The sequence below is a fragment of the Cupressus sempervirens genome, chromosome 4, assembly GCF_028749045.1.
Source record: "Cupressus sempervirens isolate cs-2001-9-10 chromosome 4, ASM2874904v1, whole genome shotgun sequence".
NCBI lineage: Eukaryota > Viridiplantae > Streptophyta > Pinopsida > Cupressales > Cupressaceae > Cupressus > Cupressus sempervirens.
In genome coordinates, this window is record NC_143121.1 from 719,629,873 (window position 1) to 719,656,547 (window position 26,675).

The 26,675-nt window shown below is 36.6% G+C and overlaps 1 long non-coding RNA gene across 1 annotated transcript in view; it reads left to right on the plus strand.

Moving 5' to 3' along the window:
* Window positions 1-2,210: 2,210 nt before the first annotated feature.
* The window catches only part of LOC149563296 (uncharacterized), a 33,853-nt gene continuing 9,388 nt past the window's right edge, over window positions 2,211-26,675 (plus strand). Inside the window, exon 1 of the long non-coding RNA XR_016363552.1 lies at window positions 2,211-3,083. This is a non-coding gene — a long non-coding RNA (uncharacterized LOC149563296). The remainder of the gene's footprint in view (window positions 3,084-26,675) is intronic.

A 26,675-nucleotide genomic window follows, 5' to 3' on the forward strand; every position in this document is an offset into this window, starting at 1 on the left:
GGGCCATTTGCCAGCATTATCTCGAGGAGCGCCAAGAGGAGGAGGCGAGGACTAGCCAGAGCCACCATGGGGTGGGGAGGCAAAGCGACGCCTCCAGCTACCAGCCCCACCAGTGGGAGAGTAGTGGCGGGAGGCCTGCGAGCTCGGAGTGTGCGAGTGGCGGCCTGAGGAGTAGCACCGCTGCCGGCGGCCACAAGGTGTCGGGTGTCTGCCGAGGCATTTGGAGGCACTCAAGCCACAGTGCAAGGGGCATTGCCCCAGTGGTTGAGCAGCTCCTGCAGGTGAGCAACTTCCAAGGCAACTTTGTTAGCTTGCACCTGTATCTGCATAATAACATTGTTAAAAATACAAGCTTTAGTGTACATTGCAATGTTAACATCCAAAAAGCTTTGTGTGAATAAAACAACATTTCTATATTTCTACAAAGTAAACAAAATTTCCATCCTGAATGTATGCCAGATTTGGGAGTACTTTCTGGGAATTCTAGGGGAATCACCCAACAAGATCATGTGCCATGAAAATGGTTCGGGCCTAAAGGGCTTGAAAAAATCATGAATCCAGTGCTAGTAATTCTGTGCACGTTTACAAAATTAGAAAATATGCAGAAAGGACTCAGGTTAACCACAAAAGGGGCATCTAGGATCAGGAACCCCTATGTGCTTGAGCCGAGGCCCCAGGGGAAGACCTTGGAAGGCAAGGCACCAAGCAAAGTGGGCAATCTTGGGCTTAGTAATAGTGCACTAGATGGTATTGAAGCATTTTCGCCATTAAGAGATTGAAGATTGAAAATGCCATCTCTTGTTGAGCATGTCTACCATTGGAAGATGGGGCGAAAGCCATCGGTATCCCTTATTGGGCTTGTAGTTGGCAAAAGGAGTATCAGGATACCACTTCCAGTCATGCCACCAAGGGCAACTAGATTGAATTCCAACCTTGTGCACCAAATGTACAGGGATGGAGGAAAGTAATAGGTCAAAAGTTTGCTGATCTGCACGGACAAGGCGGTACTAAACCTACATGTCTTCCCAGGTCCTGAAACTCACAGTGACTCTAGAAAAGAGATCTTTGACAGTTCTGATGCCACGTTTGAAAAAATGAAGAGCACTGGCTCCTTGGGTCTTAGCAAGAGGGTTACCCTGAATGGAAAATAGGGGAGACCGCCAAATATTCTATTGATTCAAGGAGAGACCATTACGAAAGTCATCCCTAGCCTAATGAAGCTAGGGCTTAATAGCCTCCCAAGCTTTCCAGATGCTCTTGATAACAAATGAACCCTGTATGACAACGGGATCACACATGATGAGAAGGGTTTGAAAACCAATCCCCTTCCACGCAAGTCTGTTGACAGGGAAGCCAGAAGAAATGCAATGGTGAACCAGAATCTTCCAAGCTTCGTCTCTAGTAATAGCTCGAATGATCCACTTGGCACAAAGCACAAGGCCTTGTTTGTGAGTGGAAAGCAAATCGAGGCCACTAGATTCTTTAGGGAGGCAACAAAATTCCCAAGCGATTCTGTGAAATCCATGATGATTGGAACCAGAAGCCCAGAGGAAATCTCTGAGCAGGCGTTCCAGCTTAAGATAGGAAGCTTTGGAAGGAGCCCAACAGGAAGAATAATAAACATGGGTGGCCGCCAGAATCTTAGAACAAATCTGGAATTTACCAGCAAGAGAGAGCGGCTTGGTAATCCAGTAATCAAGCTTTTTTGCAATCTTAGCAAGGACAACATTCCAAAGCTCCAGAGGGGAACCCTGAAAGGCAAAAGGGATGCCAAGAAAACAAAAAACTTCACCGTGAGTGACCCATTTCCACTCAAACTGGTTGAGCCAGTGAGGAGCTGGCGAAAAAGACTGGCAGTAGCAGATCGTTTTATGCCATTGAATGGCAAAGCCAGAGACTTGACAAAAAGTCTTCAGACAAGATAGCGCATTATTGATGCTTTCCTCCTCTTCAAGAAGAGTAAGGAAGGAATCATCAGCAAAATGCCCATTGACAAGTTGGGAAGTAGAATCAGGCAAGGTAATGCCACGAACCAATCCTGAGGAAACAAAATGAGCAAGCAGGTACCCAAACCCTTCAGCAACAAGAACGTAAAGCGCTGGAGCTAAAGGGCAACCTTGTCTGATGGAGTGAAAGAGCCCAAAGGCCTCAAAGTGCGAATTATTAATGGTAATGCAAGCATTAGCATCACTAAAAAGCATCTCCACAAATTGAATAAAGTTGGGACCAAATCCAAAGGCCTGGAGCATAGCTAGGATGAAGGGCCATTCAATGCGGTCATATGCTTTGGCAAAATCTATCTTCAGAAAGATAGCCTTCTGATTGGAATTTCCTTAATTTAAACTGCAGGGTATTCTGTATTCTGTGTTGCACAAGTAAAAAGTTCTTCTAAAATTTCATCATTTTAAATTGCAGGGTATTCTGTATTCTGTGTTGCACCAACGATCATGGTGCAATTTTTGCGAACAAATCCATGTAATGATACGCAACTTACAAACCCTTCGATGGTAAGGTGGCCATTCCATTCGTAGCAATGGGATGCTTCGAGCTATATGGAATTATATGGCTGGATCGCCGGTGCCCCAAAGGCTGAGCCTCAAACTGAAAATTCACTGGGAATTACCCGAACTTTCAAAGCTATTAACACGAATCTATACAGAGCTGCTCAATTAGACGATGTGGATGCACTTCAAGAATTGATTTGTCAGGGCGTGGATATATTTAATGAAGTTAGTTGTTGAGGAATACTGCTCTGCAACCGCTGCATTTCACGGAAGTAAAATATTTATAGGAAGGTTGCTACCTTAGCTGACCATGGATTTCGGAGAAAACATAACGTCCTTAGAAACACAGGGTTGCCTCAAGCCGCCGATGGAGGGAAGGTTTTACTCAACCATTTCCTCGAGCTTGCGAATTCGCGGAATACAGCCGGTGAAACAGCTGTATTCAAAGCTGCCTTGTCCGGTATATGGATAACATTGATATGTTTGAAAATTTGTTGCGCCCTATGCCCGTGGAGATGTACAGGAGGTAATCCGATGGCCAGACATCATTAAACTGTGTCATCTTCAACAAACAGACAGGTATGCCAAGACTACGAACCCTTAAAACTTTTCCTTGTACTTTCCAAGACAAATCAATTAATAAATATGGTTAAAGGTTTGGATATACGTCTTCTCATCATTTCATTTGACCTAAAAATGGAAAAATAATTTTTTTCTACAAGTTTTTAAAAATGTGTTTTCCGTTAGATACACTTCAAATTTTGTTTTGCAATTTATTCAATATCAAATTGTATAACTATCAACAGTTGTCTTTCATTTCGATTGATATCTAGGTTATTGTGTATTCTTACTCCTCCACAGCCCTTTGTCAAAGTTAGTTCCTTCTTTAAAGCATATCATGTCAAAGTTAGTTCCTTCTTTAAAGCATATTATGTCAAAGAATTTAATTTTGTGTGGCAGCACAAAGAAAAAGTTTATTTGAAATCTCGAGAAAGGCTAAAATTTTAATCCCACATCTGAGGACTAGTTCTCAAGAGGTCTAACTCTCAATCATCTGAGATGTGAAACTGGTAGATTGAAGATGCCCAAACTAAAATGGAAAGAAAGGACTTCCATTTACTGCAGCAAGGTGGTGGCTGAAACATAATGATATTTGTGAAGATATTTGTGGTCAGTTTGAAAACAACTTAAATATGGTCAGCCTGAATGAGCTTTTTGAAGAGGCAAGGCTTCACAAAACATCTAGTTTCTTTACTCAAGATTCATAACAGAAAAACCAACATGGAAAAAAACTTGAAAGTGGATTAATTTGGTGTTTCTTGGTCCCTTAGACTGCTAGGTCTTGTGGACATCCTTAAATTACCTTCATTCATTCAAAGACAATCATGGCATAAGTGATCTCTCTCTTAAACAATCAGAGCTTGTGCTTAAGCAGTGGTGCTTACATATGCTTGTGGCCTAATTTGTGCAACAACCGACCTAAGACTGAGAGAAGTTATGCATCATTGGCCCTACCTATATTCAAAGCTATTCATGTCACATTGTTCAAATCACTTTGATTGCAAGGCTATCCACGCGTTCTAAGCATAAATTCCACTTTCTTTCTCATAACCTCTTTTCTTGTTAGCTTATTAACTATCAAGAAGACAAGGGACAAATACCATGTATGTAAGGGTTCTACCAAAAATTAATATGGAGGTGCTTTAGGATCTCTCTACAGGTGATTGTAAATTTTGAATTGAATAATACTACTGCTAAGTGCAATTAGTATCCTTAAAGAAGTAAGATGTGAAATTTAAAGATAGGTTGGTTGCATACATCAGTTAGTGTTCACTGGTATGCTCTAGACAACCAAGTTCTCGTTCAATGGAGGTCAATTGTTTTGCTAGTTGGAGATCTTGTTCCATTTCTAAGTGACTTTCCGTATGCCCATTTGATTCAAATGAATAGATAGGTCATCATGTTGGCAATTTATTGCACTTCCGTCCCACCTGGTGCCATTCTTGGGCATAAGGGCATAAGGACAAACTGTTTGAATCTTTCCCCTTTGATCATATACTACTTAGTTTCATCCATAGTTGGGTGATATTATCATGTCTATTTCCATTGATTCCACTACTAGTCAAGTGTTCTCCTCCCCCTCCCTCCTTGCACTTATTATAGTGGATCTAGTTCACCTTGTTGATTGAGTCTGCATAGATTATGTTCTATCATGGATGTCCATTGATTTGGGGGAAATTTGTCAATGCTCCTACTCGCATGCAAAATGATGTTGAAATGTGGTTTCTCCCACTCAATGTAATATCAAATGAATGAAACAAAATTAAATAAGAGTTTTCTAGAGGGATTTTAGATAGGATAAATATTCTAGAAAATGATAAGGATAGAAGAAAATACGATAGATTTAGGTAATTTCCAGAATTATGTAGGACCTCTATATAAAGAGGCATCAATGTAAGGTTTGAACATCAAGGTGGCAAGATGATCAAGTGATCATAATAAAGAGGAACGCTGTAGCATTCAAGTTGTATATTTTTGTATTCATTAATTCATGAAGAGCTGAAGTGCTATAGCACCATATGCAATTTGGCTAAGTGTTGTATTTATATTTCCTGTTATTTGTTGTCTAGATCAATGCCCATCCACCCCATTAGAGTGGTCTCAGAGGTAGGTGAGAGGAGCAGGATGATGAAAAGTGCTCACAGCTGTGAAATGTGGAATCAAGGAGTACAATTTTCCCAGTTGTGTTTACCAGAGTCGCCTTGTAGATTGCAGATTTGTTGTGTTTATACAGAGCTGGAAGATTTGAGGAAAAATGAACCTGGTACAAGATCACAGGTTGGGTAGAGCTTCTAGGAACAAGTCATAGTAAAGAAATCAGGTTGCCATATTACAGCACCTAGAGGAGTTGCAAGTTGGTGCAGACAAAGGAAATCATTGCAGAAGTTGCAAGAATAAATGGCACCATAATAGGTGATACGCCACTAGTGATATAGAATATCACTAAAATAGCCACCTGGAGATCAGATTGAGTGTTTCCAACAAGATATCACTGTTATCAATGCTGATTGCAAATTTTAAAAGAGGCTGTCTAAGATGGTGGAATGGTAAGTTAATTATTGTCTAACTGTCAGCAAGACCAGTTGGACCCCTGTGACATTCTGACCATCTCCAGTAGTTTAGTCTTATTATTGTGATTATGCCAACCTTATCTGTTGTCACCTACCCATGATAAATACCGCAGCTAACTCAATGACATAATTTATTATGCATTTGACCATAAATTGAATCCATCGAGCCTGTATTTAGTAGAGCTTTTTGAGGGCTTCTCCTCCATTCCATGTTTTTAACAAGTTTATGGAAAATAGATGTACTCATATGTACTGATTGTATTTCATTGGCTCGTAACAGAGTCCATCCTTTCACAAGGAATTTTTATATTAGTACATCATCTTGTGGCATCATTCCCACCGGGGTTTTCCCTCTGATCAAGGGTTTCCCTAGTTAACATATCTGGCGTTATTATGTATGGTTATCTTTCTATGGTTGTTGCATCTATTATTTACATGTTTCTGAATTAATAAAGATGTTGAGAGTTGTTTTCCCCTCAGTTATCTTGGTGGACTTTACTTTCTAACATACATATCTCAGCACACGGTTTGCTGCATTCCAATGTTCCAATCATGAAGTGAGAGACATAGCTGATGTCAGATCTAGTGGCAGTGAGATAGATGAGGCTGCCCACTAGTTGCTTGAACACTGATTCATCCACCATAGGTGAATCTGATTTGATTGGAAATTTCAGCCCTTGGTTCATAGGTGTAGATGGTGGTTTGCAATCATGTATCGAAAACTTATCCAACAGATTTTTGACATACTTACTGAGAAGTGAAGATATAGGTATATGCCTGCCAAACCTCTACACCAAGACAATAATGGAGAATCTGTCTTATCAAACTTATTGCACAAATTCTGTTTGACTTTCTCGACCAAAAGTGCTGCACTACTAGTAATGATCAGATCATGAACATAGATGTCAAGAATAATGAACTCACCACTAGCATGCTTGACATATAGGTTAGAATTAGGACTCTGCTGAAACTCTTGATCAATCAAATACTTAGCAATCTTGATATAAGAGGCACAAGGAGCCTGTTTGAGGCCATAGAGGGCTTTTACCAAACCTGGTGTTCTTTATTGACAACCTGGAAATCTGGAGATTGTGTCATGTGAACCTCTTCTTGCAAATCACTAGAGGAAAGCACTATTGACATTAATTTGGTGAATTCTCCACGCAAAATGAGTTGGAATAGCGAGGATAAGCTGAATGGTGCTCATTTTGGTTGTGGGAGAAAATGCCTCCTCATAGTTGATGCCCTCCTTCTGTAAAATCCCTTTAGCTACTAACAGTGCCTTGTACTTATCAAGTGTACCATTAACCTTGTACTCTATAAACTGATTTGCAGCTAATGGGCTGCTTTCCTGATGGAAGATCTGACAACACCCAAGTGTTGTTTTTCAGGAGACTTTAATGTTCAACTGCCATAGCTGGTTCCCCATTCTGGTATACCTTTGGCCTCTGAAAATGTGTGAGGCAAAAAAATACTGTGAATGTTTGCCATAAGAGAAAAGCTTACTATTGTACATCGCTTGCTCTTATTCCTTGCAGATCTACCCTCAACAAGTTCATCATTATGAAGGTCACTAATGGTCTTGGACCACCACTTAGGCTAGAGAGTAAAATAACCATCATCCATTGTAGGAGTAATAGCAACACTTGGGATTGCTGAATGTGTATGCTAAATGTTTTGAGGAATGTTGAGTGGCACAATGTCATTTGAATCCCTCCCATTAGGTGAACCAAATGGAAGACAATCATCCAAATCTGTAGCATGTGGACACTGATCCTCAGAGCTCAAAACTAGAGAAGAAGGCTGGTATGGTCCTCATTCTTCATCAAACATCATATCTTGACTGTAAATGAGATGATCATATATCAACATCAATCAACTGATAAGCCTTATTATGTGTATCACTATTCCTTGTAAACATCAAATTATGACTCCTGGAATCCAATTTGGTGCGCTTGGCATCTGGAACCCAAACGTAGAGCCAAAAAATTTAGATGATTGATTTTGAGCTTCTGTCTAGATCAAGCTTCTTTTGGGGTCTTCTTAACGATCTGTGTGGGAGACAGATTGAGAAGATAAACTGCATTTTAAATTACCTCAACTCAAAACTTCTTTGGAACATTTCTATGCTCCAACATAATCGAGCCATCTCAGTGATTGTATGATCCTTGCACCCAACAATACTGTTCTACTTTGGGGTGTAAGGTGTGGTAAGATGATGCTTAATCCCATGTAATGCACAAAAATTGGAGAATCAGATGAACAAAACTCTCCACCATTGTTGAACTGAGGAGTGACTATCTGAGTAGCCTAAATCTTTCCACTTAGGCCTTGAACTTTTGAAGCATGTTGAACACCTCCAATTTATGCTGAAGAAAATACACCCTACATTTTCTTGCTGAAATCATCAACAAAGAGTAGAAAGTACCTGCATCTAGTGATTGATGGAGTGTTCATGGGTCCACAAATATTTGCATGAACCAGCTGCAAGACCTTGGATGCCCACCAAGTGTAACCATCTAAAAATAGAGTTTAATGTTGCTTCCTAGCTTGACAAGTTTTGTAAACTCCATGATTTTTTGTCTGAATCTTAGGTAATCCAGCAACCAAACTTTCCTGAGCCAACTAAGAAAGATAGTGAATGTTCAGATTCCTATACTACTAATGCCAAATATTGCTGTTTGAAGTACTTATCGTTGTCATGAGCTGCTCCTAGGAATCACCTGTATCAGTGAGTTTATAAAGACCATGATCCTCAAGATGATTGCAACTGTAGTGTGAGACTCTCTGTCGAAAATGCTGCACTTATACAAACTCAAGACGGCATCCAACTATGTGGAATAAAGCAGAAATAGATTGACTAACAATAGATTGAGCTACATACCTCAGACATTAAATACATTGAGAAAGATCAAATTCCTCTCACCAAGTGAAATTTTAATGTTGCCCTTACTGACAACAGTACACTTGGCTCCTCCAAAGATCATTGAATTTGTGAAAGGAATGAACTCTGTGAACCAATCCTGACAATTTGTGAAATGACTAGAGGCACTAGAGTCAATGTACTGAGCAGATGATGTGTTGTGATCGGATGGGCATGTAGCCATGAATGCATAGGAGATAGACTCCTTTTGATCAGAATGTGTAGCAACTTGGGCCTTCTACTTAGACCCTCCTTGTGAAGATTGCATGACTGCTAACTTTTTATTGTAACTATTTCATGAGACCAAAATCGTGACAATAATTGCATTGAACATTCTTCTTTGAAAATTCTTGAGATTTACTTGGTGCTTTCTGCTGGGAGGATTGAGGTTCACCTTTGTTCTCATCTGAGGCTTTTGGATATGAAGGCCACTTTTTCTGCAGAGGACGCACTAGCATTGCTTCCATTTATCCCACTGCAAAAGCTTGTTGCAGAGATCAGGAAACTTTAGATCAATGCCAGTAGAAGTGATATTGAGCGCCTCAATGAAATGCTTGTAGGATTGGGGTAAGCTTTTTAGCGTAAACACTACTGAATCTTCTTCCATCTTGTAGCCAATAGCATCAAGCTGGTCATGAATGTCCTGATCTTCGTAAGATGTGCTTGGAGAGACATTTCTCATCCATCATGATAGAAAACAACATACTCTTTAGAAAGAAAGCTTGACTCTTGTCATATGTCTCATGAAGATCCTTAAGAGTTCCCAGATCTCTTTAGTTGTGCTAGAAGGCACTTGGGGGAGTTGATCATCTATAACAAAAACTTTGATTAGCATGACGACTTACCAATTGCACTCATCAAATTTGTCTCCAACATCTTTAGGACTTGTTTTTGTACCCAAAAGAATCTTGTCTAGGCATCAATATTCAAATATTGCCATCATGCGCTGCTTCTAGGTGTTGTAATTGTAGGAACCACTGATTTCTTTACAACACTCTGTTGGTCAAAGATACCATCACGAATTTTGAGGTTGCCAGTTAACCCTATGAAGGCACAAAAATTGAGGCAGAGGTGATGATTTAACTAGCACAAATTTCCAAGACAGAACACTGAAAAACTAAAGCAAAAAAATAAGTGATAATGAACCTGAAATAATTGTTAGAACTTTTTTTCTCAAAATCAAGGTATGAATGCCTCCAAAAATAGAAAACCCTGCTTGGATTTTACAAAGGGTCGAATTTCAAACTCTAGCAGATTTACATAAGGGCTGAAATCCAAACCCTAGCAAAATTAATCATAAACCCCTCACTAAAAGATGCAGAGGAAAACTCAGAGACATTAATGCTAAAAATTTGTGTTAGAAACCCTAGTCACAGACCTTCATGGAAAGGTGCAGGTCTTCAAAGCTTAAATATGTAGACAAAATTGTGTGTAAAACATGAAAACCTGTGGAAAAAAAAGTTAAAAATCATTGCAAAAAGACATTTCACACGTAGATGTAAGTAAATGAAAAAATCACGGATTGCATTTGTGGATGGTGGGAAAACTCGGACAAAACTGAGTGTAGGGAAAAACACAACTTTCTTAGGTTGCGTATGACAATTTTCTGATTTTCTTGAGGTCACAAATGGTGATAGGAAGTCCTTAGATACCATGAAAATTTGAAAAGTGTAATTGTATACAAAGTATATATAGAGTTTAGAAAAACTTTAACAACAAAGTAAAGCTGTCTAAATAAAGATGACTAAAAATAAAATAGGTTCTTGTAATTAAAAAATAAAGTCTACATGCCCATTAATTAAAGAATAAAAAAGGCTGGCTAAAATTAGCAAAAGATTCTAAGAGACTATATGACACAGGGAGAAGGGCAAACTTAAGCAACAACAACTCAACTTAAGCCAACTAACATCCCCTGCTCAGAGTTACACTCGGAAGTAACATACAGACCAATGTATATATAAGGCAAGATTCCAGAATTTTAGTCAGGTGTAATTAATAAGCAACACATTGAACATAAAGCTCTGCAACTGGCCGCCACACTATTGTAATTATGGGACAAGAATCCAAACTTGCATTCCTATCTTCTTCTTCAGTTTTTCTCCTATCGTTACCCCCCTTGAACTACCACTAACCAAGCTTCTTACATAGCCAGCTAAGCTACAAGTCGGCTAGTCAGGCATTTAATCACTTTATAGGTCCAACCAAAGCAAATAGAAACATGAAGCGACGTGCACATAAAGGCGGATTTATACGTGTCCAAGGAGTCGGCTACAAATTTTGCAACACGCCATCATGACTTAGAAAATTGTGCCAAAAGAAACAACACGCTTCGTAGGAAGAGAAGCACAGGAAAACAAAGACCGCAAAGAATGACACACAACTTGAGAGATACGAATGATCAAGGCTTGCACACTTAGGATGAAGATCCCAAATAGGTCCTCAACAAGATGTTAACTTCGCATGCCACGAACTACAAGCAACAACGACTACTTCACGAACAACAGATGGGTAGGAAAAAAAAGATATATTTTTGGTTGATGCAAGATTGCTCCAAGACCCAAGATGCTCCTGCATCAAACACCTGGGGTTTATAAAGATCTGATGTCCACATTAGGCACGGCTCATTCTGACTTGAATCATAAAGATCCAACTCAGCTTGTGTAATCCTTGAAGTATCTTCATTTGGTTTGTCTTTCCACTGAACTAGGTATTCCATGTAGTCCTTTCCTCTGGTACTCTTGCATACGCTGCTATTCAGAATCTTTTCAATGTTGTCTTTTTGCTTTCTAGGATAATCTGGGTTATTGTCATCCTCATCATTAGACTCATAAAATGCAAATATATCTGCAAATGTTGAATATAGGTGATATAGTCATATCTTCTGGTAATTCCACTTCATAGGCATTTCCACTGTCAAACTTCTTCAGAATCTTACAAGGTCCAAGCTCTTATTATTCAACTTACTGTAGGTACCAACCGGAAATCTATTCTTCTTCAAGTGAATCGTAACCTCATCACCAACTTCAAAAGATTTACGTCTCTTTCTTTTATCAGCTCTTTGTTTATACTTTTGATTACGGTCTTCCAAATTCCTTTTAACTTCCTCGTGTAAAGCTCTCATGAAAATTGCAAAATCTTTAGCTTCAACACTTATCCTTGTCTTAGTAGGTAAATCTCTCAACTTTGTGGTTCCTTTAGGATGAAATCCAGTAACAATCTCAAAAAATGTCCTCTTAGTGCTTCTATTCACAGAGTTATTGTATGCAAACTTTGCTTGTGCTAAAACTTATTCCTAGTTAGCAAACTTATCTCCAACTAAACATCTCAGTAAATTACCCAAGCTTTTGTTCACAACCTCAATTTGTCCTTCTGTTTGAGGGTGAAATGTAGAACTAAACTTCAATTCTGTATCCAGCTTTGTCCAAAGTGTTCCCCAAAAGTAACCTGTAAACTTAGTATCTCTATCTGAAATAATAGTCTTAGGCAAACCATGCAATCTTACTACTTCCTTGAAAAATAACTCAGCTACATGTAATGCATCAAAGGTCTTCTAACAAGGTATGAAATGAGCCATCTTTGAAAACCAATCAACTACTACCAAAATAGAATCATTACCTCTCTAAGTTCTAGGCAATCCAAGAACAAAATTCATACATCTTCCCAAGGTCTATCAAGTACATGTAAAGGTGAATACAATCCCACATTCTGACTAGTTCCTTTTTCTATTTGACAAATTCTACAACCTCTAATCATTCTCTGCACATCCTTGTAAACCTATGGTCAAAAGCATTTGTCTGCAATCAGTTTCATAGTATTATCAATCCCAAAGTGTCTAGCTAGTCCACCACTATGTTTCTCCATTATTTTCTCTCTCATAGATCTTCTATGTTTTGTCACAGGGTTCGCCGGATTTCAACCATGTAGTTCGAAATTCAGTGAACTTCAAAACTTTGCTAAAAAATCGCAAAAATTCATCGCTAAATTCGACAGGGTACTGATTATTTAAATAAAATATATTAAAAAATCATTTTCGCAGGACCCTTTCATGTCAAGCAGCGATAAGTGCCCTTTCATGTCAAGTAGCGATAAGTGTAAATGATAACCTGCATAGAAGCTCAAACTCCATCCACGGAAATATTTCTGAAGTTTATAATCTTGCTCGATAGATTAAATGATCGTCGACTTCCTTTTTGACTCTAAATATCTAAATTAAATTCAAAGTTTAAACATTTAGATTTAATTTAAATATTCATTTTTAATTTTTAAGTTTTCTTTTCTTTTAAATTTGTTTTAAAATAAAAATTTAGCATCTTCCTATTAAATCTTCTAATTTGTTTTGTAATATATTTTAGAATTTAATATATGACCTAAATTATAATATTTAGTATTTAAATATAAATTTATCTACCTTAATTATGTTTTAAATTATTAAAAAAAAATTGATTTGTATTTTATTAAATATATTAAAGTTTGATATTTTAAATATTTAGATTATAATATATTTTATGTTAGTATAAAAAGTTCTAATATAACTCTTACAATATATTAGTAATATTTAAATTAAGTTTTTTAAATCTATATAATATGGTTACGTTTTAAGATAACTCTTATCATATATTAGTAATATTTAAATTAAGTTTTTAAAATCTAATAATAGGAATATGTTTTAAAATGTATTCATATTATATAGAAATTTAACATAATATTATTTATTTTTTAGATTTAATATTTATATTTAAAAAAAAAGAAATTTATATAAGGCGAATTTTTTTTGATTTTTTTTGGCCTCACCGAACTTCTCTTGAATTTCATCGTTGTCGAACTCGAATTCGAATTCGAACCTTGTGACATAGCTTCTAGGTATGCATAACTGAATTCCTTTGAACAACATATCCTCTTGAATTGAATAATTAGTCCACTTGTCACTCACTGTTTGCTCCTTACAAGCTTTCCTAGGTTCTGCAAAATCAAGATCAGTCTCATACAAACACTTCAAGTCATCTTAACAAAGTACCTCGACTCTCATCTTTGTCAGCAAATTTCTTCTTCGACTCAATGCATCATCAACTTTGTTCAATTCTCTATTTTTATGCTTCAATGAAAAGGAAAAATTCTGCAGGAACTCAACCCACTTCATACGCCTTTGATTCAACTTATTCCGACTTCCCTTATACTGCAAAGCTTTATGGTCAGTGTACAATACAAAATCCTTAGGTATGAAATAATGTCTCTACTTCTTCAAAGCTTGAACGATTGCATAAAATTCTTGGTCATAAACTGAGTATTTTCTCTTAGCATAATTCAATTTCTCACTAAAGAAAGCTATAGGTCTTCCTTCTTGACTCAAAACAGCTCCAATTGCACTTCCACTAGCATCACATTCAACTTGAATTTTTTTTCTAAAATCAGGCAAGGCAAGTGTAGGAAATTTTTCAATCTTTTGTTTTAATGTTTCAAAACTCCTTTGTGCTCCATGTGTCCATTTGAAATCCTTCTTATCTCCTCTCATAGTCTCAGTCATAGCATTACAAATAGAACTAAAATTTCTTTTTAACTTCCTATAAAAACTAGCCAATCCATGAAATGATCTTACCTCTCCAACATTCTCAAGTGTAGGCCAATCAAGAATTACTCTCACCTTTCCAGGATCCATTTTCAAACCATCAGCTGAAATTACAAAACCAAAGTACACATTCTCCTCTTTCATAAACGAACATTTCTTTAAGTTAATCAACAAATTTTCCTCCTTCAATCTTTGCAATACTTGTCTAATGTGTTCAAGGTGCTCTTGTTTACTCTTACTGAGCCTCAAGATGTCATTAAGATATACAATCACAAACTTACCCAAAAATCTTTTCAAAACTTAATTCATCAACATTGTGAAAGTGCTAGGGGCGTTAGTTAAACCAAAAGGCATAACAAACCACTCATACAATCCTTCATTAGTCTTAAAAGTAGTTTTCCTTTCATCTCCCTCTTTGATCCTAATTTGATGATATCCATTTTTCAAATCAATCTTTGTAAAATACCTTGCTCCACTCAAGCTATCCATGATGTCATCCATCCTAGGCAAAAAAATCTGTACTCCACTGTTATCTTATTTATAGCTCTAGAATCAATGCACATTCTCCATTTTCCATTTTTCTTAGGTGCCAACACAACAGGTACTGCACAAGGAGTCAAACTTTCCGTAATCAAACCTTTGTCAAGCAATTCCTGTAATTGGTCTGTTCAGCTCAATCTTCTCATCAGTGTTAACCTTAGTTACCGATTCGTGAAACAAATTCGATTCGGGTACGCCAATCGGATCCATGGATTCGTAATTTGTTTTTCCCAATTATGATTCATGGAGGATATATATATATATATATATATATATACTAAAAAATGAGAGAAATAATACATAATTCTAAAACTAAATCATTTCAAAGTATGAATCTATGATTCTAAATCATTTTATAGTATGAATTTATGATCATACTAAAAAATGAGAGAAATATACATAATTCTAAAACTAAATCATTTCAAAGTATGAATCTATGATTCTAAATCATTTCATAGTATGAATCTATCATTCTGGTATGAATCTATAGATCAAATCCATTAATATTAGAAGAAAATAATAGGAAAAAAATTCAAAAAATTATATATATATATATATATATATATATATATATATATATATATATATATATATTTAGAAGAATCTAGACGAATCCAGCGACGGATCTGGATCCGGATCTAGCCTCTAGGGCAGAAATCCGGTAACTAATGTGTTCACCTATGTAGTGCTTTATTAGGAAAACTAGCTCCAAGTATCAAATCCATACAATGACTTATACTTCTCATACTAGACAAACCATCCAGTACATTATCAAAAATGATGTCATGAAATTCTATCAACAAAGGTTCAATCTCAGGTGCATGTTCTAACTCATCTTGTTTCTCAATTTTCCTTGGAATCAAAGCATAGCAAACATCCCGTTCTTTCATTTCTCTTGCAAACTTATTAACTTTAATGAAGGGTGCTCCCCTTAATACCATAAACACATAACATAAACAAAGAAACAACAACAAATGCAAGAACTAAAAATGGACTTCTTATTTGTGCCGCAAATGCGGAATTAAAAAATTCACAAGTACAATATGCTAACCCACATGGGTGCCTTCATTATAGTAATCTGCAAGACTAAGCTGCGAACTACCACCTAGAGCTCTCCTAGACAATGTTCTGGCCTTTCTTAAACAAACAATTTTATGCCGCACGGGAAGGTTGTAAATGCTCAAACTTAATACCTAGGGCCGATTGACCCTAACAATACATATAGAGTCGGCTAAATACATCTTTGACAAATTATTTTAGAAATTTCGGTAGCTCAACTTCGGAAAGCCATAACTCTCAAACAGTTGCTCCAATTGGCTATTATAACCACTTTTCAGAAATGCTAGCTCATGATCTACAAACTCTAAACTATGCTAGTGCCCTTCCGTCGAGTTTTTGGACCTCATCCAGGCACTCTAAGGGCTCCAACGGTGAGTCTGAGGATTTTTCTACAAATTTTTCCACCTAAAATCCGCAATAACTTCTCCAATACTTAAGCTGGAGCAATGAGATTTTTATGATAGGCTGATAAGTCTAAAATGAACCTTCATGTAGAAAATGAGAACATTTCAAGCTCGTATGAGAGACTTACAAAAAATATCAAGTTCCCATAAATAGTAACCACCCTATCTACTAGTCCTTATTAAAATAGAAAAGATTGAAAAGAAAATATTTCTGGTTGATGCAAGATTGCTCTTACACCCAGGATGTTCCTACATCAAACCTCAACTAAGCATACTTGGATTATCAAAACTTCTACTATCCATGCTTACTTTGCAACATTTTCTAGCAATTTTACATCTGGTTTTGAATAAACTTCTCCTCAGAACAGGTTCCTTATTAGTTTCCTCGTTCGACAAGACCCTTCTCACCATCAGTTTCTCACCATTCTCAGGTTCATTAGATGTTTCATCGACTTCTTCACAAGCCAAAGTATTTCTGCTATTACCTCCAGTCTTATTTCTAGAGTTAGTACATTCAAAAGCTCTGTGACCTTCTACACATTTCTAATAAGTACCCTTAAACCAAGATCTTTTTTCCCTTTTTCCATTATTGTTATTCTTATAGTAACCAATGTAGTTACCTCTAGAGTAATTACCTCTTTTGCAAATAGGTTCATCCTTCCATTCTTTATCTTGCACTGTATTGTCAAATCCGCTACTTTCTCCATAAAACCTGCCTGTGCTTCTCTGAAATCTACCACCTCTTCCTCTATGTCTTTGATCATGTTTCTTTGCCAATCTTTCTTCAGCCTTCAAAGCAAATTGATATGCTTCCTCCACACTATCCATCTTGACATAACTGACCTTATCTTGAATTGATGTCCTCATGCCATTCAAATATCTAGCCACCTTCTCTACTTCATCATCCATATGTCCAGATCTGATATCCAATTTGTAGAATTTCTCAGTATATTCCTTCACACTCATGTCTTTTTGCCTTAAATTTTGCATCTTCTTCAACAAGCTAACTTGGTAATCTGTAGGGAGAAACTTCTTCATCATCCCAAGCATCTTCATCCATGTCTTGATCTTGTCTTTTCCTCTCTTCTGTCTGTCAATTGGCAAATGACCCCACCAAAGAGATGCACGACCGTTCAATTTTGTAACTGCTATCTTAACCTTTTTGTTCAAGATTACTTTCATACTCAAAACATTTTTCCATTTCATAAATCCAATCCAACACCACATTAGTCTCAAGTCTTCCATTGTAACAAGCAACTTCAAAAACAGGTCTAGCATTCACTGTAGACAAAACTCTCAGAAGCCTTTCTTCGTCTTGTTCAACTTTAGGTTCAGGATTAGGATTAGGTGCTACCTCTTCTTCATCACTAATATCTTCAAGATGTACTTCTCTTCTCTGGGCTGTCTCCACACCTTCAAGCCTAGTTGCAATCTGCCTCAACATGTCCATTATAGCATTGTCTACATTTCCTTTACCACAAACCATCATGACAATAGTTCCTGCAAGATCGTAACCTTCTGCAAGTTATAGGTCAGATTTCAGATCTACCACCCTACAAACAATCTAATAAGGTTCTCCACTATCCAATCCACAAGAAAGAACTTGCTCTAATACCAGTTGACGCAAGGAGAAGGGCTAACTTAAGCAACAACAACTCAACTAAAGCCAACTAACATCCCCTGCTCAAAGTTACACACAGAAGCAACATACAAGCCAATGTATATAAGGCAAGATTCCAAACTTTTACTTAGGTGTCATTAATAAGAAACACATTGAACATAAGGCTTGGCAACTGACCGCCACATTGTTGAAGTTATTAGAAGAAATCAAACAACATGCCTGGCTGTGAGGCCTTCCGGGTTAAGGCCATATACAATAAAGTTTATGGGACAAGAATCCAAACTCGCATTCCTATTTTCTTTAGTTTTTCTTCTATTGTTACCCCCCTTGAACTACCACTAACCAAGCTTCTTATATAGCCAGCTAAGCCACAAGTCAGCTAGTAAGGCGTTTAATCACATTATAGGTCCAACCTTGGAGGTGTAAACCAAAACCAAAGCAAATGTAAACATGAAGTGACGTGTACATGAAGGCAGATCTACACGTGTCCAAGGAGTCGGCTCCAAACTTCGCAACATGCCATCATGACTTAGAAAACCGTGCCAAAAGAAACAACACGCCTCGCAGGAAGAGAAGCATAGGAAAACAAAGACCACAAAGAATGACACAGAACTCGAGACATACGAATGATTTGGGCTTGGGAACTTAGGATGAAGATCCCAAATAGGTCCTCAACAAGATGTTAACTTCACATGCCATGAACTACAAGCAACAACGACTACTTCACGAACAATAGGTGGGTATAGAAAATAAGATATTTTTTTGGTTGATGCAAGATTGCTCCAAGACCCAAGATGCTCCTGCATCACTATAATAGTAAAGGAATCTAAGTTACTAAAATATTCTAATACGACCACCCTTGGAATTTATTTCCAATCCAATTCTTATATGCGATCTATAAAAAAGATGAACTAATAACAAATAAACAGAATTGGAAACCAATCGAGTTGGCCATGAAAAGATAAGTTAAATTGAAATTAAAGGTGGGATTGAATCAAATTCAAGGTAGGAAAGGCAATCCCAATTCAAATATGACTTGAAGGAGATGATCCTAGACATGAAGCTCAATTCAAAATAAAAAAGATCAATAACACCAACCTTGAACGTGTCAACATGAAAAGGATGAGAAATCAGATGTACAAGAGCAATCCATCAAAGTAAGGAGAATGGTGAGAAGTGAAATTGTACAGGAAACGACTTTCCTCCCAGCAATGCAATGCATTAAGATAATGGTGGAGTGTGCTAAACACGATGATTCACAAACAAGAGCAATCCGTTACAGTCCTGTTGTGACCCTTTCATACATAGCTCCATTGCAAATGGGGTCTCCCTATGCTTTTTTTCCACTTGGCCCTTTTTGCTTGTGTTTTCTTAGTAGTTTTGGTTTCAATCTCCTAGCTTACAAATGAGAAGTAATGAATTTAGCTAAGTCTAGATTGAAAAGTTATTTTCCAACCTTTGAGGGTTTTAATTTTTGAGTTCTTGATTGAAAACTATGAACTTTGGTGAAATACCAAGTTAAAAGCCCCTTTGGAAAAGCACCTAGAAAGAGAACAAAATGATAGAGTAAGCATCCAGTTTCAAATTTAGCATGACAACTTGAAAAGCATTCATCTCCAATAAGATACGCAAAAATGGTTAAACATCGATTGAAAAGGGAGATGGTGTGAAATTTAACGAGTATGGAGACATCCTTGGGAACACTGAAAATTGAAAAGTATGAGAAAAGAAGCTAATTGATGGTCAAAACGGAAACACAAATGTAAAAGGTGTTTAAGTCATGAGATTCCATGAAATTTTAATGTCCCCATTTTTCTTGTGATCACTTAGTTGCACAATTTTGCCTATTAGCCATCTCCATAAGCAGTTATAGAGGCTAGGGGATTATTGTCTTACCAAGCAGAGTTTGTAGTTGTAAATTTTTTTGGCCTTGCTGAGCTTAAGTTGCATAGACTTTATAATAATTCATTATAAAGTTACTTTATCTATAATTGGAAAAATTCTAAAGTAACTTAATTAAAAAGGGGATTAGTAAAAGTCAATGATGAATTATAAAATTGCTCTTTGATCTTCCTCTTGGGATCAAAATTTTGCCTAGACTCATAGAATCCTAACCTATAGCATTCAAGTTTTCCATCCGCCATCCTAGTTGCCACCTGCGGTGGACATGACTCATCTCCCAATTTGAATTCAAATGTAATTCTTGGCTTGTGTTTGTCCTCAAGGATTCTGTCATAGAAGAGTAATTGATTGTCTTGCTACCTCCCTGATAATTATCTTGTTTTTTTGGATACCTCAGCAGCTTCCTTAGCTGGTTGTGTTTTCCACACTAGTGACTATTAAGAAGTAAAGTCCACACAACTGGGGACGGGGGGGCGGGGGGCGTGGTGAATCAGTTGTGAACAAATATGATTAAATCCAAACTTATAAATCTGATCACCAACATTTGAAACAATGATGCACAACAATGAGAAACAATACACCATAACACAATGATTTGTTAACTAGGGAAACCCTTGATCTGAGGGAAAACCTTGGTGGGGATGGTACCACAAGATAATGTACTAATAAACAAGATCCTTGTGAAAGGATGGGACTTTGTTAGGAGTCAGATACAGTTCATTTAGTACAACAATCTCTGTTAGAGGACAAATATCTGTTAGGAGACCTTGAACCCATGTTAGAAGGTTCTAACCCTGTTAAAGGAAGAGAAGAACAAGTAGACCCACTGTCCAAGTGCTCCAACAACAGTGAAAGATAATACTTTCAAGATAACATATTCAGTGAACTGACTGATCTACAACTTACTTAACAAAACAGTTCCTTTGAAGTCCACTTAATCATTCAACATCATCACTGCTCTTCTCTGATAATCCAACATTAATGCTCACATCATATGTATACCATACATCCCATACATACTGTGCATATATTTTCCAAACAAGGAAAACAACTTTCCTTTATACCCTTTACAAATAATTAATTAGATCGATTGTTAGAGCTTCCCCAATGTACAGTTAATTACATAGGGCCATGCTAAGGCATACACGCCTTCATAAGAAACAATACAATTCATTACATTAAGTTTTCTACACATTGCAATAAGAATATTTCATTTTCCAATTATAATCCACATGCTAGATTAACAAAATCAGTAACTAGTAAAATATACCACACATTACATAGTAGCAACTATTCCAGAATAATCCAAATGCCTTCAACTTCCGAACATACTTGCACAGACAAGCCTTCTACCATTTTTCATGCTCGCTAGCATTAGTTCCTATTCGCCAATAAGATAGCAAAAATACCTACAATTCTCTGTCATTGTTTCCTATACATTGGTCTCCTGGGAGTCTTCCTTGAACAATGTGTAACTTAACCAAAACATCACATAAAGCATAGCGAACATAGACACGATGTCTACACTCAATTTATTACACATGTAAGCTCACATATCTAAGTCTATCAACCATTGGCCTTGCTGATCTGATAAATAGCCCGCAATATATAGAATCTGAGTCTATCATGAACACAGGAACATATGTTGTCATCAATGACAAAACCTGCCGTCAATACAACATTTGTGTAACTCATCCAAGTGCCAACAATGTCCTGAATTCCTAACAATGACTGTATGCAAACTTGTCATTTTGAATGTACTATGATCCATATTCTTCAATAAGCTTCTTGGCTTTTTTGGTGAGCCTCACATATGGAGTTCCTTGCAATTGCCTCACAATGCTTATGGCAAATACATCATTGATGATTTTGAAATCCTTGTGATTGTGGAGATGCAATTGTGGATAGCATTCGTGCACTAGGAGCTCTCCTTTTTCGATTCCACATCTTTCCAAAGGCTTCAATCCTGGAAATATAAACAACTTGGCCAACATGTAGACTCGGTAGGATGTCAAGTAAAATGCCTTGGTGTCTTAAATTATTTTCAGTCAACGGTCAAGGTTGACACCGATAATCTTGGCCCATGCAAAACATTACTTCTCTCAATAAGATCTGTCTATGAAGTGGTACATCCAAGGTTGAAAGACACCACCTTGTGGTTCTCACATCCCTCTTCTTAGCATCAAAATGAGGTTGGCAATGTCTTGCTTGAAATCTGATATAGTTATTTTGTTTAGCTTCAAAATATTGGAGTAAGGGCTCAATAACTCAACCATACGTTCCTTCATTTTATTTAGATGCATTTACTTGATCATAATACTGCTTCTTAGTTTGCTCTTGGGTGAGAATTCCATTGTGAGATGGTATGTCGAAAACCATTTGGATAGCCTTAATTGATATCACAGGCATATGCTTCTCTTCTCCACTTTCAACTGCTATCTTTTGAACATTGTAGTTCTTTGCATACTCGATGACCAACTCGATGGATTCCATGGTGAGAGGGAAGGCCACTGTATAAACAATCTCATTCTTCATTGTCATCTTTGCCATCTTCAAATTTGTTTATTTTGTTATCCTCTGTCTCAATTGAATCATGTCAAGACATTGAGGCTAGTTTCTCTAATCTTCTTATGCTTTTCAGTGAAAAGTGATTTTGGTGTCATCTCTTCGGTGTCCTCCTTCGTTTGAACTTGCCTCTCCTTCATGTTCCCAATCTTAGCTCCCGACACACTCTTTTCTACCACCATAAATTATCCTCTAGACTCTCGAGTTAAGAATTCTGATTAGCATATGGGCGTTAGACTTGAATTCAAATCGACAAGAATTTTTTTGAAAATGTTTCATTTAAATGCCTTGTTGAATTTCATGCCCAAGTTTTTGGAAATAACTCAAAATTTCCTCTAATTAAATTTCTTTTAAAAAAAAGTTCTAAAGGTGATTTTATATTAATTGGCGTAAGTTTACTTCTTTAGTTAACTAAGATTTTCTAACTTAAAAATAATAATTAAAATCAAAACAATTTATCCAATTTATTTAACTCCCTATTTTCTTTTAAGGATTTTGAAAGAATGAAATTGGAATTTCAGTCTAAATTCTTCTTTTAAATGATATTTTAATTATTTATAAAAGAAAATTAAAACTAAAAGGGAAGCCATTTAAATTGAATTGCATTTGGTTGGATATACTTCCTTTTTTTAATGAAGATTCATTATCATTAATCAAGTCTCAAATTTGATTTTTATTTATTTCAATAAATTTCCCCAATAACTTAAGCTTAATTTCATGTTAATGGCCTTTTAAGTATTAATCTTAACTCATCCAACTTAGTCCCAATTAATTTTAATCTAATCAAAGATTAAAATTTTGAATTTTCCTACACTCTAAAGTATGAGATCTTGAGTTAAAAGGCAAGAAATTTGAATTATAATCACGAAGAAAATAATAATTTCTTTTGAAAGAATTCGAGTTGCTATGGCATTAAAACATTCTTATTTTGCATTGTCATCACCTTCGACACCAAAAATGATTCCAAAAGTGGAAGCTCATTGCTAATCCTTTGGAGTCTTTTTGTCAATTAAAGATGAATTTGCTGGCTATACACAGAGGAAGGAAAATGTTTTGATTTGGTATAAAATGAACTGACCTGTCCCCCTTATATAGCAGATGCCTTTGATAAGGTGCGACCTTCCATACAGGCTGACTTGGCAATATTTTACCCAGTAAGATTCCATTTTAATTAACTGTTTTGAAATAATTTAAAGGTTCGAAATCAATTATAGATACATTGTCCATATAGGGACAATATTGGCTAAATCATGGAAGGATAGTAAAACTACTCTTGTGCCACTGCCAAGGATAAATACACTCAAATGTTGCAGCTCAGGTAGGATGATGTCTATTATTTGTTCACTGAAACACACAATCATCAATTGCAGCTGCTCATAGTATAAGTAACCAAATCACTTATAATAATAATAAAATGCCCAATGGAATAATGATGTTCTAATGCTGTGATCAGACAAAGAATGTCACGACATTGGTTGTTCCATAATCTAATCGTCGATGTGCATGTCATATAAATAAGTTAATAACATGAAAACATTAAATAACCATTTAGACAATATGAGCATATATCAATGAAACATATCCAACAGCAATAGCAGCACAATATAACATGAAAAGCTCCAAATAAGATATCTGTGTACATGATAAATAATGATACTATAGATGAATAGTAGTAACATCTTGATCACATTTTAAACATGGTAAATGATCATAATCCCACAACACTGACAAATACCTCAATAAGTCAACCAAACATCCCAAAAACCTTTGGAACAACCATCAGTCAGTACATCTCATGGAATCACAATCAGATGTACATATTCAAAATATTCATAGATATGAAATAACTTAGTACTACCATAACATCAATAGTGATATCAGAACTAAATACTAAATGCACAGTAATTAAGTGCATCATATAATGTTATTGTAAAATCATAACATGAGAATAGCCAGGAAACATCATAAAAGAATCAATCTTAGAGCTCAATGACCAAGAGCATAGAGAGTCCACAAAGCTCACAATCACAGCCTCAAAAGGTCTAGCACCCTCAATCAGGTATGCAACCAGCCACAACACAATGTTTCTCTGAACCAGGCAAAAGGGAAAAAGCAACTTGCTGATGCAATGACATAAATCAGAACACCCTGAAGGTATCAACCTTTCACAGGTAATCATACAATACAAGCATAATCCAGTAATCACTAGCACATACATTAGTGAAACCATCCAATAATTGTAAGCCATATAAACCAATCACGTAAGGCAACAAAGAACATCCAGAGCCAAAACAAGGCATCACAAGGCATCTCATCTAACTGCACAAAGGCACTCACACAACTTACTACTGAAGCCACAACCATCAGGATGTCATGCAGGAAGCAACTGGGAGGGCCACTACACCTTTGTTCTTCCTACAGCTCTTCCACTAGAGTGAGTGGAAGGTATTGAGAAAATGAGGCAAATCTTCCAAAGTGCAGAAGGGCGGATGGAGGACATCTAGAGAGGTGCATATAAATCTGTCAAAGACTTGGTGTGGATATATGAGAGGGCATATAAATTTGTTGAAGACTTCGTGTAGACAGATGAGTCATGGGATGATGAACATAGTTTTCAAGATGAAGTAATTTCACACTAGCAAGCCTTAATGGAAACTCTAAGGAAAATGTTGGCCGATGGTGGAGTGATCAGGGAAGGAAAAGCATATGATTTTGCCTGCTGATACAGTGTAATAATCATGGCAAAGGAGATGTTTGAAAATTTCAATGAAGATTCCACTCGACTTAGAAGGTTGACGCAAAGGATGATTGAGAATGATATAACCGCAAGTAACCTAAGAAGCAAGCATTCAAGAAACAAAATCAAGATAGACTATTCTTAGGAGACGAGCATATAATGTATAGTTGGCATTTATTTCTCCCCTCTCCTGTTGAATGGGCCAACATAGTGGGCATTTATTACCCCACTAAGGAAATGGTTTCCTCTTGATCGGTCTGTGTGGACCCATACATCAATTGTAGATTCTTTTTCCCAACCCCAACCCTTATTAGTTTTGTTTCAATCCAAGCTTCTCCTTGTAATCTGAGACCTATACAAAGGCCTCATTACTCATTTCTAAAGAGAAAATTTGGAGATTGTTGCTTGTGAGCTACTAAGATAATAAAGTTGTCATTGAAATTTGGAGATTTCTTGATGTATCTTGGTGCTTGCATGTTCTCTTTGTTCCCTCACTTAGAGTAGATTTATTTTCAAGAACTTAGATGAAACCGATTCATATTGTTATGGTAGAATCGACTTGCTCATACCTTTTGTTCTTTGGTGATTCCTACACACAATGTAAGGTTGGATATGAGCCATTGCGTTGATTCGTTACTTCTTTAATGGACTTGTTCGTTTTGATGGTATTCATTGGGATATGAAAACTATTTTCCCAACCCTTGAAGATTGCACCAGCTTTGTGTAGCTGAATTTGGCAAAGCAAAGTTTGGTACATTTCATTGTAATAGTATTCATCTTTCAAGTTCTTAGGATTAGCTTAGAATATTTAGACCTCATTCTCATTTGCTTTTTGCATATTGCCAAAATCGCCTCAAAAATTGTTCTCTTAGCCATATCATTTGAAAGCTCCCATAGCCAATATTGTTTCAAGTTGACTTGAGAAAATTACGTAAGGCCCCTCGTGATACCAACATATCACATTAACCATTGAGCTTATCCACATAATTCATTGACCAATATTAACTCTTGAAACAAAAAATCGTTATAAATAGTCCAACACACACATCAAAGTCCTAAAATAGTCCTCAACACATTATTAAAAATGAAGACACATGGATTGGTATCACCTCCTCCCCAGGATTAGGCTTACTCCTTGATGCCTGTAAAAGGAGCTTCAAACAAGAAGGATAGGTGAAGATGCTCAACGAAAAGAAAGATGATGCTCAAAGTTGAAAGTGCAAATTCAAAGAACTAGATCAAGATGGAGTACAAAACAAAGAATGGGGAAGAGAAAAATTTGCAAGCCTACAATTGAAAGAAAGTTATCAGAACTTGAATTTCCTTCCGAAATCTAAGGTTACTTTGAAAGATCTAGCTACATAAAAAATACTTCATCACTTCAAGAAGATCAAGGTCAAGGCATCGAAAGAGACATCAAGTTTGTAAGTATAAGCAAGTTCAAAATCATGACAATGATAAGTTTTTCAAAAAAATGAAGAAAATTTGAGAAAATGAAGCAATGTGGGAATATGCCATCACAATTGAGGGCTTCATAATGTTGAGTATCAAGAAATATTTTCCCTTCACAAAGAATTGATCAAATCTATGAGATAAGGATGATGAGGTGGCACCCACTCATCTTCAACCAATCAAAAGGCTCTAGTTGCACATGTTCAAGCACAATCAATCAAATTATACCAAGTGTACATGTGGAGTCCACATCATGTCTCTACATAATCTATTT